The sequence below is a fragment of the Mesocricetus auratus genome, unplaced genomic scaffold (assembly GCF_017639785.1).
Source record: "Mesocricetus auratus isolate SY011 unplaced genomic scaffold, BCM_Maur_2.0 Super-Scaffold_100676, whole genome shotgun sequence".
NCBI classification, from domain to species: Eukaryota; Metazoa; Chordata; class Mammalia; order Rodentia; family Cricetidae; genus Mesocricetus; species Mesocricetus auratus.
In genome coordinates, this window is record NW_024429266.1 from 62,644,420 (window position 1) to 62,666,932 (window position 22,513).

Here is a 22,513-nt window from a genome sequence, read left to right on the forward strand (position 1 = left end):
GGCTTGCGAGACCCTGTCTCAAAAAAAAAATAGGGTGTATAGCACTGGAGGAACAACATCCAAGGATGATATCTGACCTTTTCTCTATCTTTCTGTCTCTGTCTCTCTGCCTCTGTGTGTCTGTCTGTCTGTCTCTGGTCTCTCTCTGTCTCTTGTCTCTCTGTCTCTCTGTCTCTCTCTCTCTCACACACACACACAGGCACACACTAACATGCATATCTACACATACATACAAAAGAGCATCTGCTGTTTCCTGCTTGGCCTTCCTGGCTGTTCACAACATCCATTCATAGTGTGGTATCTTTGCAGGGAGCAGTGTCCTGTCCAGTGACTTGTTCTGAGACTAATGCCACTTCCCCACCTTAAGTTGCTCAACAACTCTGATTAAGTCTTTGGACCCTCCAGATCTCCATCTTTTCCCATATAAAATGAGGAAAATTGATTGCTTTATGGTCTTATAATGCGTTTCATGCTCTTTAGAAGACAGTGAGTTAGGAATGAAATGCATTTATTTATCATGTGAAATAAATATTACACAGTTGTAACCAGGCCTTTGAAGTTTCCAGCCTTGAGTTCTTATGCCAAGGTCCTAGGGTAGAATGACTGTCTTAGGGCTCAGGCTGTCCTCACAGTGATCTCTGTGGAGATGGTGTGGGACCATGTCTGTTTTGGAATTTGCCTGGAGAACTCTAAATTAGGAAACTACCTTGTCAAATTAAAAAAAATTGGGGCCAATTGAAATTAAATACTGAGGAACTTGACTTGACCAAAGGAAAACTGGATGATTCATGGTGAGCAGCTGTTACTGTTCTTCTTTCAGGTGATGTCTGCTACAGGATTTATTGAACCTGTTTAGGAAAAACTGTTAGGAGTGGGAACTTTATAGTGACATTACTTTGTTTTCACACACAAACAATTTCTCTGGCCAGATAGGCATCAATAAAAATGTCAGTGATGGCACTGTGGAGGTGACTCAGTTGGTAAAGGATTTGACTTGCAAACATGATCAAGCCCCAGAACCCACATGAAACAAAGAAAGACATGCTATTGGAACATCCTTGTAACCCCAGTGATGGAGAGTGGAAATAAGAGGATCCCTGAGGTTCACTGCCTACCAGCTTCAACATTCCAGTGAAAATTAAGAGATTCTGTCTAAGAAAAGCCAAGATTGACAGTGTCACGAGGAACAACATCTACGGTTGATACACAGCCATGTGTACATGCATCAGTACACACATGGGCACACAGATGGAGATGCACTTGAACACAAAACTACCAGTAATTTACCTTCACTCCATATGTTTTGTTCAATGACTTACCATAACATTAAATGTGTTATTGTCTCTACCACCACAATAGACGTTTAAGAAAATCTAACACATAGAAGAATATCTTATTTTCTAAGTGAAGATGGAACATATCCTTACATTCAATATTAAAATCTTTGGTGTGCTCTGTTTTAGGGAACAGTTACCTTTTAAATGTCCTTATATGATCACTACCAGCATTAAACATGGACTCTTCCGCATCTTGAGTAGCTCACTCTCAGCACCCTGAGCCCCGGCAACTGTTGCTCTGATTTCACTCTTTGTAGCTTTGGGTCTTCTAAAACAAGCTTATAAATAAGGGTTGGAATTATCCTTAGCCTTTACCTCTCATGTCTGCTTTGGGAGATGACTCCTGTTGTCTCCTTGTGGTCTGTTTCTCCTTCCTGGGGTGAGGCCTCTGTATGGATATCTCCTGTTTGAGTCTTCATTTGCCTGTGGCTGGACAGCTGGGTCTTCTCCACTTCATTTTATTCATTTGGGTATTTATGTTTGTCTGCTTGTGGTTGTGTGTAGCACATGTCTGTGGAAACCAGAAGAGGGCATCACACCCCCTGAAACTAGAGTTAGCAATGTTATAAATGACCCAGAGGTACTGGGGACAAAATATGGATCTTCTCTAAGAGCAGTATGTGCTGTTAACAACTGGGCCATCTTTCTGGCCCCTCGCCTCCAGTTTTGAGGGGGGTATGAGTAAAGCTAGAGTAGTTATTCATGTGTGGGTCTTACAGGGTGTTTTCATGTCTTTTGTATAAATAATTAGAATAGAATTGCCAAGTGTATAGTATTCCTTTTTTCACTTCATGAAGTTAGTAAACCATTTCCAAAGCAGCCACACTACATTTCCTTCCCCTTAGCAATGTCTAGTTCTTGTTGTCCATACTGATGCATGCTTATCAAAACAGAAAGCACATAAACAGGAAACCAGCAAAATAATGAACATCCTTCAAAGTAACACTAGGTCAAGAAAGGTAAGTAGGTACCAGGGACATAACTCAGTTGATAGACTGCTGGCCTGGTATTCACCAGGCCTAGGTTTGAATCCCAGTACTACCAAGAAAGAAAGGAAGAGTAGATGGAAGGAAGAAAGCTTTTCCAGCTGTCTCGGTGCTTCTTCCCAATTTTAACCTTTGACAGTAGGTAACTGTGACTTTATAGTCGGGTGAAATCTTGGTGTTTGTAATAGTTTACATTTAATAAATATTGTGAGACATTTAATCTTGAGCAATTGTCAGTAAAGAACCTCTAGGTTACTCTCAACCTTTTTCTTTACCTTCACACTTGCCTTTTTTTTTAAAAAAGGATGTATTTTATTTTTAATTATGTGTTTATATATGTGGGCATGGGTAGGTACTTGCATATGAATACAGATGTCTCTGAAGGCCAGAAGAGGGCATCTGACTGTACCTGTGTCCTGATTGACATGGCTATTTGTTGATTGGGAAATAAATGGATGAGTATGGAAATGAATGGATATCTTCTCTGCAGTAGAAGATGCCTCAGGATTGTACTTTGACAGGCTTAAGCATATGGAAGAATTTTATGAATAGTGTGTTTATGACAGAAATTTGCTTCCAAGGGAGGTTATAGAAAAGTAGTTTCTGGGGATCTTTAAAACTTTGATAATAGCCATCACTCTTGGAGTTATAAACTGTGATGCCCTGGGAGGATGCAGGCCTGGCTCACCATTCCAAGGCTTTGATGATGGAGTGCTCACCTATAAAAGATGAGCTGCGTATTGCAGAATCCTCTTTGCAGGAATCCTTTCTGCGGGGCACTAAATGGAATTTGGTGCATTGAAAGTTTACTTCCCAACGGGTAACGTTTACTTTCTGAGTGTGTTTTATGATACCTGCATAACATTTCTCCCAGCCTCCCTCTGCTTGCACACAAGGCCTATGGGAAGGCAGCAGTGATCAGCGTGTTGACTGAAGTTCTGATCAACTCCTTGGTCCATAGTAATTGCATTTAGGAATGACATTCACATAGAGTATATCTCTCAGTGTTTATGGTAAACACTGTTTCCTGAGGCCCCTTTGCTTAGTTTGTGCAAAATAATTGAGTGAATATAGTCCTTGTTTATAAATGTCTACTGCTAACAAACAGGCATAGGCTGCGAGCGTGGTTTGTGTAGAGTGAAACAGGAGGTTATATGGAGCTGCAGGGTGGTGGGGGGACAGATATGCTGTAGTTGTCATTAAATTGTATTTCAGAAACACTTTCATCATTTCCTGGGCCGTCACTTACAGTGGTAGCAAGTGACAGGATACACTTTCTCAAGATGGAAATACGAATCTCTCTTCTGATATTTAATTGCTATAGCCAGTTAAAGCTGTATTGTTTTGTTATGAGCACTCTGTTAATATAGACATCAAAATGTCCAAAAATGATAGCTTTATCCTTCCCTTCCCTGCTCCCTTTCTTTTCCTCCCTCTATTTCATCCCTCGTCATCATCCCCCACTTCTCTGGATGTAGCCAAGATTGTCTTTGAATTCAAGATCCTCCTGCTGGAACAGTGCCTCAATGTCCCCAAACCTCTTTGCCACTACCAGTGTCACTGATTCTACAACTATGTGGACATTGAAATGAGTTAGATTCCCTGTCTCTATTCAGCATGGCAGGATCTGTTTAGCCAACAAATAAACCACAAGGACTACTGATTTGCCCTTTTCTTCTGATATGCCTCTCATAGCACTGTATTTTCCTTACTCTATTTCTTTGAATCCTTGGGTTCACCGGACCTTTTCCTAGCTCATATTCTGGTCTCAAGTGAGTTGTGAATAAAAATAAGCTGCTTATGCTTTTGGTCTGATACACAGCAGATTTGAAAGAATAAAAGAATGAGGTACTGTTTCAGATAGACCACACTACTGTTTGAATTTAGTATTGAACCATCTCTTACCATGGATGTCATTATCAGACTTATAGTTTTAGTTTTATTTGATTTAAAATATATTTTTCATTCAAACGCTACTAATGAATTAATGCATGTTTATGTCTATACCACTAAAACCCAATATGACCATTAAAGAGAAGACAAAATTGATTTGGTTTTGTGTTCAGTAAGGTGAGAGGCAAAACAATAAATAATCCATCTCCTTCTATCTAATGATCTTATTGTTAATAAAACATCATATATAGGACTGAGAAAATGGCTCCTCTGGTAAAGTGCTTACTGCTTAACCATGAGGACCAGAGACTGGTCCTGAGAACCCATATAGAAAACCAGGTGTGTTAGTTGATACCTGTAATCCCAGAGCTAAAGAGGCAGACTGCAGAGTCCTTAGGGCTCACTGGCCCAAGCTTATCCAAATTGGTGAGTTCAAGTCCTAGTGAGAGATAGTGTCTTAAAATGCGGTGAAAGGCTCCTGAACAATAATACCTGACTTTGGTCTCTGGCCTTTACTTGCATGTGCCCACATATATACATGCATTTGCACACATAAAACACACACACACACACACACACTATACATCAGACAGACCTCCATAATATTAGAGCCAACTATTTGCTATAAGGCAAATAGGAAAAGTGCTTGAAGGACTGAGACAAAGAGATATCTACACCCGGTATACCTCCTTCCCTTCCATCTCAGGCAGTGAAAAAAAACCCATAGAAACCACTACCCAGCCTACCTCTGCAATGTTGGTATTATGAATATCTCAATCACACAAGTCAATCTTACTTTGTACTATTTTCTGAAGCTCAGCGGTCACCTTTGATGTCAGAAACATTTTAAGAATTGATTTCAATTCTCTCAGGTATTCACATTATTGTCAAGAGTGTCCCCAGTGAAGCAGTAATATATTTAGTATCTCCTCATATGCAACACACAAACAAGAGTTTGCAAATTTATTGTGTTTTCAGAGACAATCACCAGAGCCCATGACAAGTTATCAAGAAATATCCTGTAGGTCTTTGTCATAGATTAGAAAATCTTCCAGATCGTGCAAGCTGGGATTTTCACAGCAGACTTTCCAAAATAAATAGTAGCACTGCCTCTGTGCCCCTGAAGTTCAGCTCAGGAGAGGTGAGGCCCTTGAGGTGACACTGATGCTGAAAGTGTCTACTGTTTGATAAAGTGACCTGTGAGGTCTAACTGAATAGAGAAGAAACACCAATGCTGCAACTTCAGACTCCTACAACTCTATGTGTGGACAGATGTATCTCATTTTTATGTGTTTGGGTTTCTGTCTGTGTGTGTTCAAGAATGTGGAGACCAGAGAACAATCTGAAGAGTCATTCTGTAGGTGCCACTCACCGTGTGTTAGAGACAGATTCTCTCAGTGCCTGGAACTTGCATTGAGTTAAGCTGGCTTGTCAGTGAGGAGCCTGAGGATTTGTCTGTCTCAGCCTCCTCAATGTTGGGATTACACTGCCGTGCTCAGATTTTTTGAAAGTGGCTTCTGGGCCTCGAACTCAGGTCCCTGTGTTTTCAAGGCAGGTACTTTACCTAAGGCACCATCACCTCAGCCCATCATCTCCCATGATGTTCTTTAAACACAAAGACAAGAGATTCAGATAGTTACTCTGGTTTATTTTTGTGATCATTTAATGAGAATTGGTCATGTATGGATGTTAACTGGGATATGAGAATAAGACAAAACAGACTATTTCCCTTTCCTTGTGCTAAACAGAACTATAATTTCAAATAATTTAAAAAATTTTAAGCAGGGTCTCATGTAGCCCCATCTGGCTTTGAACTCACTAAGTTGCTGAAGATAGCTTTGAGCTTCAGCTACTCTTGACTCTACCTCTTAAATGCTGGCTTTACAGGCATGCATCACCATGGTCAGTTAATGTGATGCTGGGGTTAAACTGAGGCCTTTGTGCATAGGAGGGGAGCACTTTACCAACTGAGTTACCTCCCCTATAAATGAATTGATAACATCCCTCTATGGAAAAGTTCTCAGAGCCTTTCTTTTACAGAAGAGGAAGGTGAGGTTCACATGGGTTAAAAAAAAAACTTGTCCTGAGTACAGCTGCACAGCTTGGGTGTTCTATAGCTGAGGGTGCTCTCAAGCAGCCCAAGTCTTAACCAGTATTTTCTGTTGTTTCCTAGTTTTGCCAGCTGTGCAAGAACTGTGGTGTATTGACCTTGGGCCTGGTGCTTTCTGTGTTCCAAAGCATGTCATGTCCTTGCTTATAATCCTAGGAGGAACTATTAACATCTATGTTTTATAGATAAGTAACTAAGGGCAGGGAGGTTAAACACATTGGAGAAGGTTACACAGCCATTGAATTGGCTGAGTCAAGACAGGCCCGCCTGTCCCTTAAGGAACATTCACATCTTTTGCACCCTTCAAAAATTAATGTGTTAAGTGTCTCAAAAACTCGGTGCTTGCTTCTGCACAACTTTATTGTTAAGCAAGTGTGTAGTTAATGTTTGAAATGCATGCTACTACAGTAGACCTTGATTGTCTCTGAGAAGCCAAGAGTCTACTTTGGCTGCTTAAGATATAGCCTGTGCGATTGACAAAGTTCCTCGAGTACCCTGAGGCACAAAGCATTTCTTAAGAAATGTCTTTTGCTTTCTCTAAAGCAGGTGAGGCTTCCTAATAATTAAATTCAAATTAAAATAGAAGGATGTATTTTTCCAAAAATGCTTTATTAATAAAGCCCTCAAAAATGGAAAAAGTGGTTAAATGTGAAGTAAATGATAAATGTAAATAAATATAGTTACATAGTACATCCTTTCTACTAAAAATAGTTTTGACTTATGTGAAATATTTAAAACAACATTTATTTTTGATTTTCACATGAAATAAAATCATCCAATATCTATAAGGAGAAAAACATCTCAGATGGAGGCAGAGGGGAGAGAGAGAGAGAGAGAGAGAGAGAGAGAGAGAGAGAGAGAGAGAGAGAGTACATGTACATTCACATACATTTGTGTGTCCTGTAAATATATATTTCTGTAAGTAAATATAAATGAAGGGACTACTTTTATTATGTATTCTGACTTATCCAAGAGGCAGGTAGATCCATGTATGTGTGCATGCATGTGCACAAAGATACTAGTAATGAATGTGTTTGGAACGATAAAGAGGCAACAGTTTCCTAGAGAGAGGATGTGACAGAACATGAATAGAAACTACATTTCTGTGAGTTAATCTCAGTTTTAAGATTTCACTTTAGGAGTATACATGTTTAATATATCATAAGTTAATATCTGAATCTAAAATCCCTGCAAATTCAAGGCAAATAGCATTGATGACAAATAATACAGAGAAAAGCCAAGTGACTTAAAGTTATAGGACTTTGTACATGTTCCCACTAGTCATGTCAGCATCAAAGGTAAGGTGGAGCTCAGAAGCTTTGCATAGCAACTTATTGATGCTGTGATGTTGTTCTTCTGAGACTCATGGTTCAACCTAGGAAATTCTCACCTTACATAAATAGAAACCCTATACTCTGTTGAGTAAGCCATGTAACCTTCCTATTCCTAGTGATACAAAAGACTTCCAGTACTGAGAAAAGCTACTGCCACTTGTTACAGAACACTCCAGCTCACCTAAACCCTTAGAGAATTCTAGTAATGAACTTGGTACTTCTCCAGCTGGTAAGAGAGTGCGTATCAGGCATTTATTCTGTCTTTAGGAACTGTAACAATATCTATAATGGGAGGAAAGGAGAGGAATGAAATATCAGCAACATATGAAGAGATGGTTGTGTGCTCTCCATTTCCTTATGGAAAAGCCTAGTACCACCTATGAAGTAGGCAAAGTCCCTTCCATGATGGACTATGTATACCCTCAGTCTGTGGTTAAGAACTCAGACTTTCTCCTCTAACACACACCAGGCAATTTGTCACAGCAACAAGAAACTTAGCTAATCTACTAGAAAAATGAGTAGCTAATGCCAACAAAGTGACTGCTAGCATCTGCAGAGTGAGAGAAACCAGTAGGATAAATGGACCAACACCTTTCCCTTCACAGGAAGTTGAAAAGTGATTGGAGCAAGTAGAATGGCTCGATTGCTCTTTGACCTGTCATCAGGGTGGGGTGGGTTAGGTCTCATTCCATCTATTTGCTGAATGTGTATAGCCAGCTGTAGACAGCAGGAAACATCTGGCCCTGGGTCATTTCTGACAGAAATAAGACAATCATTTGTGGGCCAGTCTGGTCCACCATGGTGACCTTGGGCCCAATTTAGTGACATCTGGACATGTGTAGGAGGCAAATTATAGCATCATTCTGACAACAATTTTATACTAAACCAAATGGCTGTTGCTCAGCTGTCCACACAAAGGCTTGGAAGGCTTTCAAATGCTTCTGGGTCTCACTGCAGATGGTGAAGCCATTCTCACACTTGATGGCTGACGATTTCAGCTGAAAGTTAGCATCAGAAGCAGAGCTACAAATTATACTGTTAATCCATGCCTTGGACGGATATTTATAGTGACTTCATTAGGCTCCAGACACTCTGTGTGTTCCTGCATGTGTATGTGCTCATTTGGTCCTTCAATTAACAGTGTACTGCAGCAACACACATATTGTGGAGATGAATGAATGGATACTCAGAGATCAAGATCATGAGACCAGAAGAAAATCCACATAGCAGAGGCAGTGTTTCATCTCCAGAGTTTTGTGTGTGTGTGTGTGTGTGTGTACACTCATGTGTGTTCAGGTGTGGGTGCAGATGTCAGGTATCTTTCTCAGTGTTTCTTGACATTATTTTTTGAGATAGCATTTAAAAAAATAAGCCCAGACTTTCCTGATTCAGATAGGCTGGCTGGCAAGCATCAGGGATCCTCCTATCTCCAGCTCCACAGCCTCTATTAACTGCCTATAGCTCCTCAGGGAGTGATGGGACCTTGTGAGTCCCTCCTCCTAGTGACCATTAACTGAGTGTGTTTTCTTAGTCAAAGCAGAGAGTGCATGGAAGCGGGTCTCTTCCTCATCTCACTTGGCATGTGCTATAGACTGAATCTGCTCCCACAGTCACAGCATGGGATCCCAGCACCCAATGTGAGTCAGGCCCTCATGGAAGTTCTGAGGGTAGGTCTGATCTGATAGAGCCACTTCCTTTAGAGCAAGAAGACTGGATTCTAGAACATTCTCTCCCACTCTGAGGACATAAGAGAAAGGCCATGTAAGAATGTAGTAGGAAAGCCACCACTTGTGAGCCAGGAAGACAGACCATACCTGACCCCAACCATGAGAGGGAAATGCCTGCCTTAACACATTGCTTTCATTGTGGGAATCTCTCATTCACCCAGCACCAGGGAGACTGTCAGTTTCCCTGGCTAGGGTCCTTCCTGTGCCAATGTCTTACTTTATTGTTCTTGTTGCTTCTTAAATTAAATTAGCTTTTAAATCATATTTTGTAAGTAACTCAGTCGAAAATTCCAATACTTTAGTGTGTGTGTGTGTGTGTGTGTGTGAGTGTGTGCGTACCCGCACATATGCGTTAGTGCATGTGAAAGTTGGAAGTCAACCTCAACTGTTAACTCCTCAAGAGACATCCTTGTTTTCTTTTAAAAATCTTTATTACATTCATATTTATTTATTATGTGTTTCTCTCTGTCTTTCTTGATCTATTTGTGCATACATATGCATTCCATAGTATGTATATGATTAGAGGAGAAGTTATGGGAGTTGGTTCTTTCCTTCTACCATGTGGGTCCCAGAATCATCATGTTTCATGGCAAGTACCTTTATGGGCTCAGCCATATTCTCCACTCTGTTTTACTTTGGTAGAAAGGGTTTCTCATTTTACCTAGGGCTCATCAATTGGGGTAAGCCCTCTGGCTGGTGAGCTCCAGAGATCCAACTGTTTCCACCTCCCTAGTGTGTGTTCCACAACAACCAGCTTTTTAGACATGCCTCCTGGAAACTAAGATTTGCATGCTTGGTATCTGAACCATCTCCAAAGTCCCCAGACTTTACTACTTTATTAGCAAACCCAACTAGAGGCATTTTTTAAAGAGTAGATTATGAATACAGCCATAGAGAACTGTCTCAGGAACCTACAACAGGAAGCAGATCTGTGAGTGACAGTTGAGCATGTAATAAGCGGGCTCAGGAACACCTTTGGTGAGACTGTTGGGGAATGAAGTACGCATGGAATCCCCAATTACTGTGAGGCTGGCAGAGGATGAATAATAAGCTTGGTCCCCTGATTGCCTCTCTCCTTTTGCTTTGAAGCCTTTCTGTCTCAAGTCCAAGGAAATGAGTAATTTGTGTCAGCCAGTAACAAAATCAGAATAATTTATTTACTTGAATGCCTGTGTTTCTGCATGTTCCTGTGGTAACTTTGTTCAATAATTGAATTTACGTTGACTTTATGTTTTTCTGCATTCATTGTGGAACTCTCCCTATCATTTTGGAATAAAGTGTTTTAATACTTAGTTTTACATTTATTTTTTTTCCGGTAAAATGTGGTCCCATTGAGGATGTTAAATGGAATCAAAGCTTGATATTCCATCTGCTTAATCACTTGAATTCAAAGCAATGCTCATATTTAAAAGCACACTTTCAAAAACTATAGCTATGTTTGGTAGCAGTGAAGATCCAAGTAAATAAAAGCCAAGCTTATGTGTTTGCATTTATAGAACTATAATTAAAATAAAACTGAATCATATATTTTCTTTGTCTTCTCTATTTTCTTTGTCCTTAAACCAGGAATATCAGTTTTTGTAAGCCTGTTTACATTTGCAAGCATATAAGGGATACAATTTTAAGTTGAAAAATTATATTTATTTATTTATTTATTTATTTATTTATTTATAGGGGTGTGTTCAGGTGTGGAGTTCAGATGAAAACTTGGGGGAGTTAGTTTTCTCCTCCTACTGAGTTAGTAGCGGAGATTGAACACAGGTCAGCAAGCTTGGCTTCAGGCACCCTTACAGTCTGAGAAAGCTCATTGGCCCAGAGGGAAGCATTTCTTTTATACCTGTTAAAGAAGACACAACTGATTTAACTGAGAACTGTGTCGCTCTTCACTCATCACTGATGCTCATTTACAGCACTTTGGTTTTGGGGTAGAAAATGTAGTTCTTTTCAAACAGCTTGGGAGAATTTTGTTGCCCGGAATTCTACAGCACATATCCCCTGGCCAGAGCGTGGGGTTTGACTGTCTCATCCTGAGATGCATTGCAGCTAGGTAAATCATCCCTTAATTTTATAAAGTGCTTTTATCCTGAGATGTTTGGAGAGTACCTGTTGTTCAAATTAATGTTTGTGTAATCTGAAGGCTTTGCTTCAGAGAGGATATTTTATACAACCTCAAGGTGGGTTTGGTAGGAGGCTTCATTTATAAATCAGTGTGAGAGAATATGGGGACACATTAACAAATGTGAAAGCAAAAGAAGATTAAAATGAGGATGAGTATAGAGCTGATAAAATTTATATGCCATTATTCACAATATCCACGAAATTGAATCAACCAATGTGTCTTGGAAATATACGTGACAAAGGATAAATGGCTTATTTATACAGAGGGGTGACTGTCAGTCTTAAAGGAGGGAGGATCAGTACTTGTAACAGCAGAAATGAATCTAGAAGGCTTCAACTAAGTGAAGTGAGGCACAGAGAGACAAATACTGTATGACCTCACTTCCGTGATGAATACTGAAGAGGTGAAGAATGAGTACAAGCATAAAATAGAATTGGACTTCTCTGAAGGCTGGAGGACATGGGGAGATCTTGGTCAGAGGATATAAAGCATCCCTTGTGCAGGATGAGTAAGGTGTAGAGACAATTTAGAAATGATAGTGAGTGCCACTGGATATTTTGAAATACTATAGGCCATTCCAGGAACTCCCCCAAAACATAAAGGCTTGTCACCGAAGGACTTGCTGTACCAGCATGAGTTCCTGAGCTCAGATCCCTGAATTCAAACAAACAAAGCACTGGGGAAGTGGAGACAGGAGAATCACTGGGGTTCCTGTGAGACAACCTGACTCACTTGGCAAGTCCTGGATCCAGCCTCAAAGAACTGAGGAAAAATACCTGAAGTTGTGCTCTAGCCTCCATGTGCACACAGATACACATGTGCACACAAACATGCATATACTCACAAAATACTGACACAAACACATATGCAAGATCATGAAAAATAACTAGAGTTATGGATTCATAGCTCGTCACTTCCCATTGGTCTCTCTGGAAGACCTTACCAAAAGTAAAGAGCAACTGTCCATTGGTTTGCATAGCAGATACCCTGCTCTGCAGAGCTGCTTCTTGTGCCACTGGGCTTGGTAAACTCATACAGGATTGCCCTTGTCCTGTAGATATTTCTGGATGTCTGCTGTGTATAGCTCTCAGGCTTCCCCGATTAAGACAGGCGTGGAGGATTTTGCACATTGCCTGGTTGATTATAAAGGCAGCCTGTGGATCCCAGAAAGCAGGAAGCTGTGATGATCCTCATGTTAAATTAGCAGAGTTATTAAATGTTCATCTACCATAAAGTGTCAATAAAAGGAGGAAAGCAGCCTGAATTCCAATGTGAGGGTATTGCCTGGAAATAATGTAATTCTGTTCTAATAGTAAAGTTGGTTAACTATTAGAGGCCACGGAAAGGAGACTCATTCTTTTCTTCAGTGACAGAAGTAGTTACATCATTTTCTCGCCTACAGTCACGGCGACAGACTAGATAATGCTTAAAGGTTATTTTCTACCTTAGAAGAATAGGCCTTGTAGATGGGCAGAAATAAGAAAAGGGTGAAATGATTCCCAACAAAGCCATTTAGATGAGGCCCTAACAGATTTTTTAAAGGTCTATTTCCCCTGCTAGATTGGAGCTTGCCAAAGGCTCTTTCTATTTCTATCGGCATCTGGGGAGGGATGGCACTGAACCAGAGTCAGAGTGGGTGCTCAGGCACCGTTTGCCTAGAGGGGCTCATCATGGGCTGACCAGTGCAGCTGATCTGGAGGGCACTCAAGGGCATTTTCTCCACTCCATGCAGATGATCTTCTATTTTGTAAACCTCTAAATATGGAAATTTAGCAAGTGAGCATGTGCATTGACTGACACTAAGTTAGCATTTGATTTACATTTCTCCCTGTTTTCTCACAAAGCTCTTTTCAGTAGTAAGCTTAGGGACTGCAAGGGGGCAAGATGGAAAAGTGCTTGCCACATAAGCATGAGGACCTCATTTCTGATGCCCAGCACTCAGATGGCCAGCTGGGAAGGCAGCACCTTAACCACAGCACTCGGGAGAGAGAGGCAGGTAGACCCCAGAGCCCCCTGACCTTCCAGTCTGGCTGAATTAGTGATGTCTAAGTTCACTGGAAGAACTTGCATCAAAATAAATAGGTAAATAATAAGATGGAGAATGACTGGGGAAGAATACCCTGTGTTAAAGTGTGGCACCATCAGGCATACACACATGCTACTACCCAACACAGCCTTGTGAGGTTTGATAGTTTTAAAATCACTGGTTTGTATGTCTCCAGGGTTAGATGCAGGCAGCAATGAGGAAGGTAAAAATAGTTTCCGAACATGGACAGGCTAACAGAAAGATTGATATTTGGAAAGAGAAGGGAGCTACTGTCAAGCATTGGGAATCCTATCCATGGTTCTTATGGCCCTCCCTAGTGGCTTCAGCTCCATTAGTAAGCAACCAGATGACCAAAGCAGTTCTGTGAAAGTCCTGGGGTCTCAATTTTCCTCTTCCCTAGCTAGAAGAATCTGCTGGGCCTTTTCTCATTGTAACATTTTATGAGCCAAAACCACAACACAAAACAAAATAGCATGTAACGAAGCTGTTTCCACACTCGCATTCCTGTTCAGTCATTCAGTGTAGCATGTTTGTGCAAACTGCTATTTTCACAGTCATACAAGTTCAGCCACAACACTTGCAAACAGTTTTCCGGATGGAAACGAAGCCTGTAACCAGAAATGAGTCCAACATCACTTTTCTCCTCTTTTCTAAAATCATGGCCTTCACTCAGGATGTATATAATGGGAATAACACCAGTCCCTCCTCTCTGGGGTAGAGGGAGTAGCAGCTGTGGCGGTAGATGAGAAGCAATATTAAAATGCCCCAAACACTGGCCCACTGAGCAGGCAGCCCTGACCTGATGACAGCCAGGACATGTGGAAGGTGCTAAAATAAAAGTTAAAAGATCAAATAACTAAAACAAAACACTGCTCCTTGGAATGTGTAGTGTCTGTGTTCATTGTTAAGAACAATCAAAGGTGGACGGGTGGTACTAGAGAAATGGCTCAGAAATTGGGAGTGCCCGCTGCTCAAGAAGAGGACCCGGGTTAATTCCTATGACTCATTTTGGGTGGCTCATGTCTATCAGCTCTAGGGAATTTGACACCCTCTTTTGGCCACCCACACTCACATGGGACACATCCACACAAACAGATGCATGCACACATAAAGAAATATGAAACAAATATTTTTTAAAAAACCAACAGAAATGGTCGTATGAGCGTATGTGAAGGGAGGCATATTTTAGGTGTGATTGGTATGAGTCTAGAGGTTCTATGGGAATGCAAAGGACTACAGGTGCACAAACTAGAAAACACAAGAAGACAGAATGAGGTTTTCTGAGAGAATTAAGTGGCACAGTAGCTGCTCAAGCCCTTCATCCTGCAGTGAATTACCCACAAGGGGAATCCGGCTTTTCATTAACAGCTAGAGAAAGCAAGTGTGAGGCAGGTCACATGGCAGACAGGCTGTGTGATCCTTAATAGGTCCTCTGCTGCTGTCTTCACTACAAAGGTTAATAGTAAGAGGGTGCTAATAATGCAGGAGCAGTTAATGAGCAAGTATGCAGTCCCCTTCTGCAGGAAGCAGGTTCAGGTACACTCCAATAATTGAGCGTGTTGAAATCATTGAGGTCTGATGACATTCACTTAAGAGTCCTAAAGGATGCAGCTGAAGGAGCAAGAGAGCAAGTGGAATGATGATCTTTGAGTGTTTCAGAAGGATGCATGCTGGATGCAAAAGCTTGCTGTTGCTTAAGGAGATAAGTGCATAATAAGGTCAGGGGAAAGGGTAGTTTGCAACAGTAATAGAAAATATCACAGACTCAGGTCGTGAAGGTAATTAAGGAGAGTAAGGAAGAAATGGGATCTAAGTGGGAAGGGGGCCTGGTGGCATTGCTCTCCAGTACAGCCAGAGACTGTGATATCTGATCCATGCTCCATTGATCCACTCAAGATTCTGACACCAACACTTGAGGATGACATAACAGACTTGGTTGTTCAGGTTGAAGTTGACAGCTTCCTGTCTCGAGAAATTATAATCTGGTGTCACCAGTAACACCTCTGGCCTCCAGTTCAGTGATGGGGAGATAGGAGCAGAGATTCAGCTGGGCACTTGGTGACAGTTCTGCTGTCAGCAGGTAGCAGTTCTCACACTTGCAAATATGTATTTTCTTGCTGTGTGCAATGTCTAACTAGAGATGGGGCTGCAGGTCTGTGGTTGGTTTCTCTGTGGGTTGAGAAGAAATCCTACTTGTAGACAACTGTTCATTCTGACCATACTTTAAATGATTTTGTTTTCAGTTGAAGGTGATAAGAGCCCTGCTTGACAGGGCCAGCTCTTATCTTGGAATGCTGAAAGATATTTCCTAAGGTCACAGACAGTTGGAGAAGAGAGCACAGGGTTTGATCAAAATTAGTAGTTACGGGTTGGAAGGATGGCTTCGTAGGCGGGTGTGATTGCTTCATGAGCGTGAGGGCCTGAGTTCCAATCCCTAGCATCTATAAAAAGTAGCTACACTTTTCCCAGTAGCCCCAGCACTGTGTGTGTGTGTGGTGGGGAGGATAGAACAGGAGGGTCACTGAGATTACTGGTCTCCAGTCTGGCTCCACTTTCAGGGAGAGACAGCCCCCGTGTCCTGGTTAGTTTTTTTAATTTTTTTTCAATGTGACACAAAACTAGAGTTATTTGGGAAGACTGAAACTTAGTTGAGAAAATGTCTCCACTGGATTGGCCTTTGGGAAGAGTTGTAGGACATTCATTTTTCTCAGTTGATGATTGATCTGGGTTAACTCAGCCCACAGGGTGTGGTACCATTCTTGGGAAGGGTGTTCTGAGTTCCATAAGAAAACAGACTTAACATGCCCTGAGGAGCGAGTCAGTAAACAGCATTCCTTAGTGTCTTCTGCTTCAGTTCTTGACCACATTGCTTTTTGCCATGGTGTTGTAGCATGGCAATAGAAACCCTAAGACAGACATCTAACATCTTTCCCTAACTCTCCATGCATACATACAGGCTCAAGCAGGCATACACAGCACACACACACCTGTACACAAACACACACACATGCATGCATATATGCACACACATATACACACAGGCATACAGGCACACACACTCATGCACACAGGTATACACACACCCTTTAGATCACAATTGATCTGATTTCCTAAGAGGACAGAAATGCTTTCGTTAACTTCCTTAGCATTCATCTGGATAAAACTTACTGAAAGTGCTAGTTTATTGAGCACATTATCAGGATGAGGAAGAATCTAAATAACAACTTCCATTTTAATAGTCAACATGCAAAGCCTTCCTTCTCATTGAACTGTCACAGTTGCTCAAGCGTTTGGCACTAGTATAAGACCATCTAATAGGTAAGTTTATTCCAGAGCTTCCCCTTACACTAGTGGCTTCAAGCCCAGGAAATGTATAAAGTCTGAAACCTTCATTCATTTTTAGGGTGTGCATGTGTCTGTATGTGTATCTGTATATGAGAATTTTATTTTTTTGTGGGGGGTGGGAGTGGGAGTTCTTTGTACCTCTGTGTGCATGCTGAGGCCAGGAGAACACCCCTGTTCTAATCCCCTCCACCTGATTTCCCTGAGACAGGGACTGTCACTGAACTTGTTGCTAGGCTGGCAGCAAGTCCCATTGGTCCTCCTGTCTCCACTTCCCCAAGTTCAGAGGTTACAGTTGTGGAGTCAGGACTGTTTGTTGTTGTTGTTTAACTTTGGTGCTGGGATCTGAACTCAGGTCCTCATGCTGGATCAGCAAGCATTGACCATATCTCCAGCCTCCAAAGGCTTCTTTCTTAACCATCATCCTACTTAGTTTTGAGGAAATTGTATTCCAAAAGTGGCCATAAAAGGGAACAGTAAAAGCGAGAGTACAGCTTCTGCAGATGAAGATAACTTACAGCATTCATTCATGTGGAAAAGTGACAGAAGGGAAATGTAACAACCAACAAATATGTAAAAGTATGTAATGAGATTGCTAAGGGGGAAGCTATCAATCACTCTCACTGGGGCAAAATGAAAAGAAACGAGCTTTTAGTACTGTAGAAATAGGGGGAGGTGGCAGCCCTGGGTTGCAGATGATAAAAGAGGAGAACTGATCCCAAGCCATCAATTTTCACATGGCAGGACTGAGGCTTGAAGAGGGATGACATTTCCTGAGTCACCCTTTGAGTTTATGACTTCCCAGAAGACTGTGTCCAAGTCCCTAGGAGCTCAGGCCTACATATGTGCCCCATTGTGTTTACAGCCACCCCTGCATGTGTTTACATGCATGTCTAACCACTAATTAAATTTGGTTCATTAGGGGCCCAGAACCATAGCAGAAAAGTGGGAAGGGAGGGAGAAAGGGAGGGAAGGGGGAGGAGGGGGAGGGAGGAAGGCAGGCAGGAAGGAAGGAAGGCAGGAAGGCAGGAAGTAAGGCAGGCAGGCCTACCATGAAATGTGAACATGGTAACTTTAATTACATATACCCTGAAGCAATCATGAGAAAGAAGCTTCTTTTGGTAGAGACTTACTTTTCTGACCATTGAAGAGAGTTCATTGGAACTGCTGAAATAAAATTCATCACTCCTAATCTAATCAGGAGACAAATGAAATTTGAGAATAGAATTTATTTGCAGTTTAAAACAAATATGAAGGGTTTCTTTTTGCAAGTTTTCTGTAAGCAATAAAAATCTGTTACCCTGTTGCTACAATCCAAATCTTCCTGCTCTCAAGTCAAGTGCCCAGAGTTCAAATACAAGGAATGAACAGAAATCAAGTGCTAGTCTTCATGAAGTTAGTCTGCCTGAGCTCGAGTATCCCACTTTTACATCACCCCCGGTGTACATCCTTAAAGGAGTTCCTTAACTCTCTGCGCTCCAGTTGCACAGGCTGTAAGATCAACTGGTGATATGGCAATTGGTTAGACTAAAGTGATGACTCTACATTATCTGCTGGAGAGCAGCAGGAGGTCTCTGTGGGAATGTGCTGTTGGCCACTGAGGCCCAGATGACAATTAGTTACTAACATGCTAGTTAACTGAGAAGGGACTGATCCCAGCGATCTGCATATCTGTGCCTCCCTAGCCCTGCAGTGATAAGTAGATATCATTATACCCAGTTTCATTTGTGTGGGTCCTGTGGGCTGGAACCCAGGCAATTATAAGAGGTTATGTTGAGTAAATCAAATGAATTTTAAAAACAAATCATTTGTGTATCATATTTAACTCCCAACCCCAACTTGGAATTCTTATTTCAAATAGATTATTAGATATATGCCAGCGGGCACCAGGAACACATCTTCATCTGCACACTAGCCCAGGCCTGAGACCTTTCCAGATGCACTCCATCGGGAACAGAAATTTGGAGTGTCTGTTTGAATGCAGGGGTCCATGTGTGCTTGTTTGCACAGCGAAGGTATTCTGCCTAGTGTGGAGATTTGGTTAAAAAAAAAGAATGTCTTAGCCCAAATTTGTACTTAAACATAGGTGGCAAAAGGGTTTCCTAACCTTTGCTCTAGGGAATTATGTTAAAGATGGAGGATGGTGTGTGAGTGAAGAGATGATTTCATAGAAAATTTGATGTAGCCCTAAAGGAGTAAGGGGAGGTAACTGGCAGAATTTTGGAAGCCTGACCAAGTGAATTTGTTGTTGTTGTTTACTAAATTAAATTTATTTATTTATTTGGAGACTGCCAGTCTTGTCCTTTGGTAAACATCTAGAGAATTTTATTAAAAGTAAAGATCTTTGGTATATGAGACCTGCTTTATGTTTATAGATATTGCAACTGTCTTGTGGTAAATTTAGCAGTAGTCAACAGCTAATTAGTGTCAATGACTCTAATAATTGGGGCCCATTGTGTACCTGTGTTATTGAGCCAAATGGGGTTGTGAAAAGCACAGGAAAAGTAAATGAACATCTTTTTGAAGAATCAAAAACAAATTAAAATTTCGAAACCGGGACTAGCAAGATGGCTCAGCAGGTAAAGATACTTGCCGCATGCCCAATGTCTGACCTGAGATAGTTATCCAGATTGCACATGGAGGAAAGGGAGAATCAGTTTCCTGCACATTATCCTTTGACTTATACAAGCATGGTGTAGCACGAAAACATAGATATAGTTCTCTCTCTCTCTCTGTCTCTCTCTCTTCCTGTCTCACTCTCTCTTTCTCTCTCTCTCTCTCTGTCTCTGTCTCTGCCCCTCTCTGTCTTTGTCTCTCACGTACACACCTGTAATAAATATCTAAGTATTGAACTCTAGATGCAGCAAATTAATTATAGGACGTTAAATTTTCAGATGAAAAAAGCAACAACTTGAAACACGATTTTTTTTATCAGTTCAAGTCAGTTTTTAATGCAAATTTTCTCTCCTTAGCAGTTTGTATTTTTTTTATTTACAAAATCACTTTGAAGGTCATAGCAGGTACTGTTCAGAATGGGAACATCTTGTCCACTGTCACACACATCTTAGAAAAAATCTTCAACAAGCAGGGAAGAGTGTGAAATCATCATGTTCTATGACTGTTTAACACCCATTTTCTGCAAGATTGCTTTTCTCACACACTGACAAGTGAGGGTCTAATGAACTGCTCCCAAGTTTTCAAATGTGGAATATTTGCAAGTTCTTTATACCTAAGCGTTTTATGCAAACTATTAAACGCCAGTTTATTATTGAACTATTCATACTTTTTAAAAATAAAAAAAAGCCACACAAAAGCAAGAAGGCCTGAGGATTGAGTAACATCTATTAATCCCAAACTGCTAATGTGTTTTTTCTAGTCTTTCCTTCCTCCCTTTCCCCTCCTACCCTTTGCCCCTGTCTTACCTTCTTAACTTTTTGCCAGCTTGTTACAATGTATGTAATCTTGAATAACATTAACTATTATGATGAATTGTTATGACTATTTTAATTATGGCCACATGCCTTAATCACACAGCTGCATTGTTCAACTATATCTTGGGTATTAAACCTATCATCTGCCATCAGCTATTTCAGGTGGGTGGTTCAGCAGAGTGGCTTTTTCTTCAGCACTAATGTTTACTCACTAATCAAGTTGACCTTCTACAGACTATTTGTCTCAGGGCTTTACTAAGCAGCCATTCACAGTAAGTTTAATTGGAAAGTTTTCTTGAAACATAAGTCTAAAATCATGGGAAAATGTCAACACGTTGGGGTAAGTGGCTAATCATTTTAATTCTGTCTGTAGTTACAGCCACCTCATTCATCATGACAGAGCATTTCCATCCTAATATGAATATAACATCTAATTCTGCAGCAATTCAGTTGTAATTTAGCAACAATTACTGCCCACTTATTATAAAGTGGGGGGGGGAGCCCTGATGTAATTATGCTAGTGCAGTTTGGTGAGACTCTATAGCAGCACTGAAGTTTGTGGAAACTTTAAATTGATATGCACGGTTATAAGCACATTACAGGGGACAGGAGGCAATCTTCCTGAGGTGTTTATGCTGCTGTTTCAAATCCTGTGCCTTGTTCTGCTTGGGAGTAGTTCTCTTTGACTTCAGTGTCAGAGGCTGTGTTTTCTGGACTGAAACAGTGCAGGAGCCGATGGTAGAAAGACTATCAATGATCTGAGAGTTCTCAGAGGGCTGCCTGAAGGGAGCCCCAAGGTGCCTTCTTGAGATCATCCTTGTTCCTCTACAGGGGTCCATTACAATACACGCGGCAAGGATAAGTCCTTAATAAGTCACAATAGCTTTGCTGTGCTTGACATGGTGTCCTTGTATATGTTTGTATGAATGCATGTGTACAGATATGTGTGAACATGTATGTGCCTGCATGCTGAAGCTAGAGGTGGATGGCAGATGCCTTTCTTAATCATGTCTATTGCACTTTTTGAGACAGAGGATTTTAGAGACATTGAATCCCAACTAGACTGACTGGCCAGTGAGCACCAGGAATCTACCTGTTCTTTCATCCTAGCACTAGGATTACAAGCCACACCATTGTTCCTGACTCTTTTGTTTTGTTTAAGAAGATCACGCTGGCCTTGAACTCATAGAGATCTGCCTTCCTCTGCTTCCCAGGTGCTGGGTTTGAAGGCATGCGCCACAATGCTTAAGCTTGTGTCTGGGTTTTTACATGGATGCTGGAGATGGGACTCAACTCATCATGCTTATTTGGCAGGCACTTTCCTGACTGAACCATCTCTGAAGCCACAAGATACACTTTTAAAGCATGATTTCCCTGTGTATTCTTTGCTGTCTAGTTCACAATGTGCCCCCATTCTTCTGTGCCTATGTGGTCAGGGACACATGTTGATGCTGTGATGTAGGAGCTCATTTTTGGTATAATCTGCCCCTTATGTCCTCAACCTCCTCTCTAAGAGGCTCTTTTCTCATTATACCCAAATATTTCCCTCCCTTCATTATTGAATCCTATTCTTAGTAAAGGATTTGACAATGAAAAAAACATTAAAGAGAAAATGGCATGTAGCACTTAAAAATCTCATTCTTTCTTGGGAGAAAGGCTAGAATTAAGTAACCAAAAAAAGTAAATTATGTTAGCAAAACACTTAAGATTCCATAAAAAGTCCAGGTAATGGTGGCCCATACCTTAATCCCAACACTCAGAAGGCAGAGATGGGTGGATCTCTGAATTCAAGGCCAGCCTTGTCTATAGAGCAAGATTCAGGAACAGCCAAGGCTACATACAGAAACCCCTGGCTCAGAAAAAATAAAAATAAAAACAAACAAAGCCATATTCCATAAAGCTTTGACGATGTGGCCAGTCATTTTTCTCCATATCTAGAACACCATGGTTACCGAATTTATTGGTCCAGAAATCCCTACTATTGATGTATGACATATTTGTTGTTGATACTTAGGCATGAACACACACTTGGCTCCTTGAATGGTAGCGAGAACCAAGCTAGATTTGTGTAATTTTAGTAGGACACCAGGACTGATCACAATCTACAAGTACATGTCTCACTCAGGTGCTAGATAGAGTATCGCTGCCTTTGGCAAGCTCTGAGTAATACTGAACTACACAGTTGCT

The 22,513-nt window shown here is 41.1% G+C and overlaps 1 protein-coding gene across 4 annotated transcripts in view; it reads left to right on the top strand.

Moving 5' to 3' along the window:
* The window catches only part of Nckap5 (NCK associated protein 5), an 831,052-nt gene that overhangs the window by 356,001 nt on the left and 452,538 nt on the right, over window positions 1-22,513 (top strand). The gene's annotated exons all lie outside the window — the stretch shown is intronic.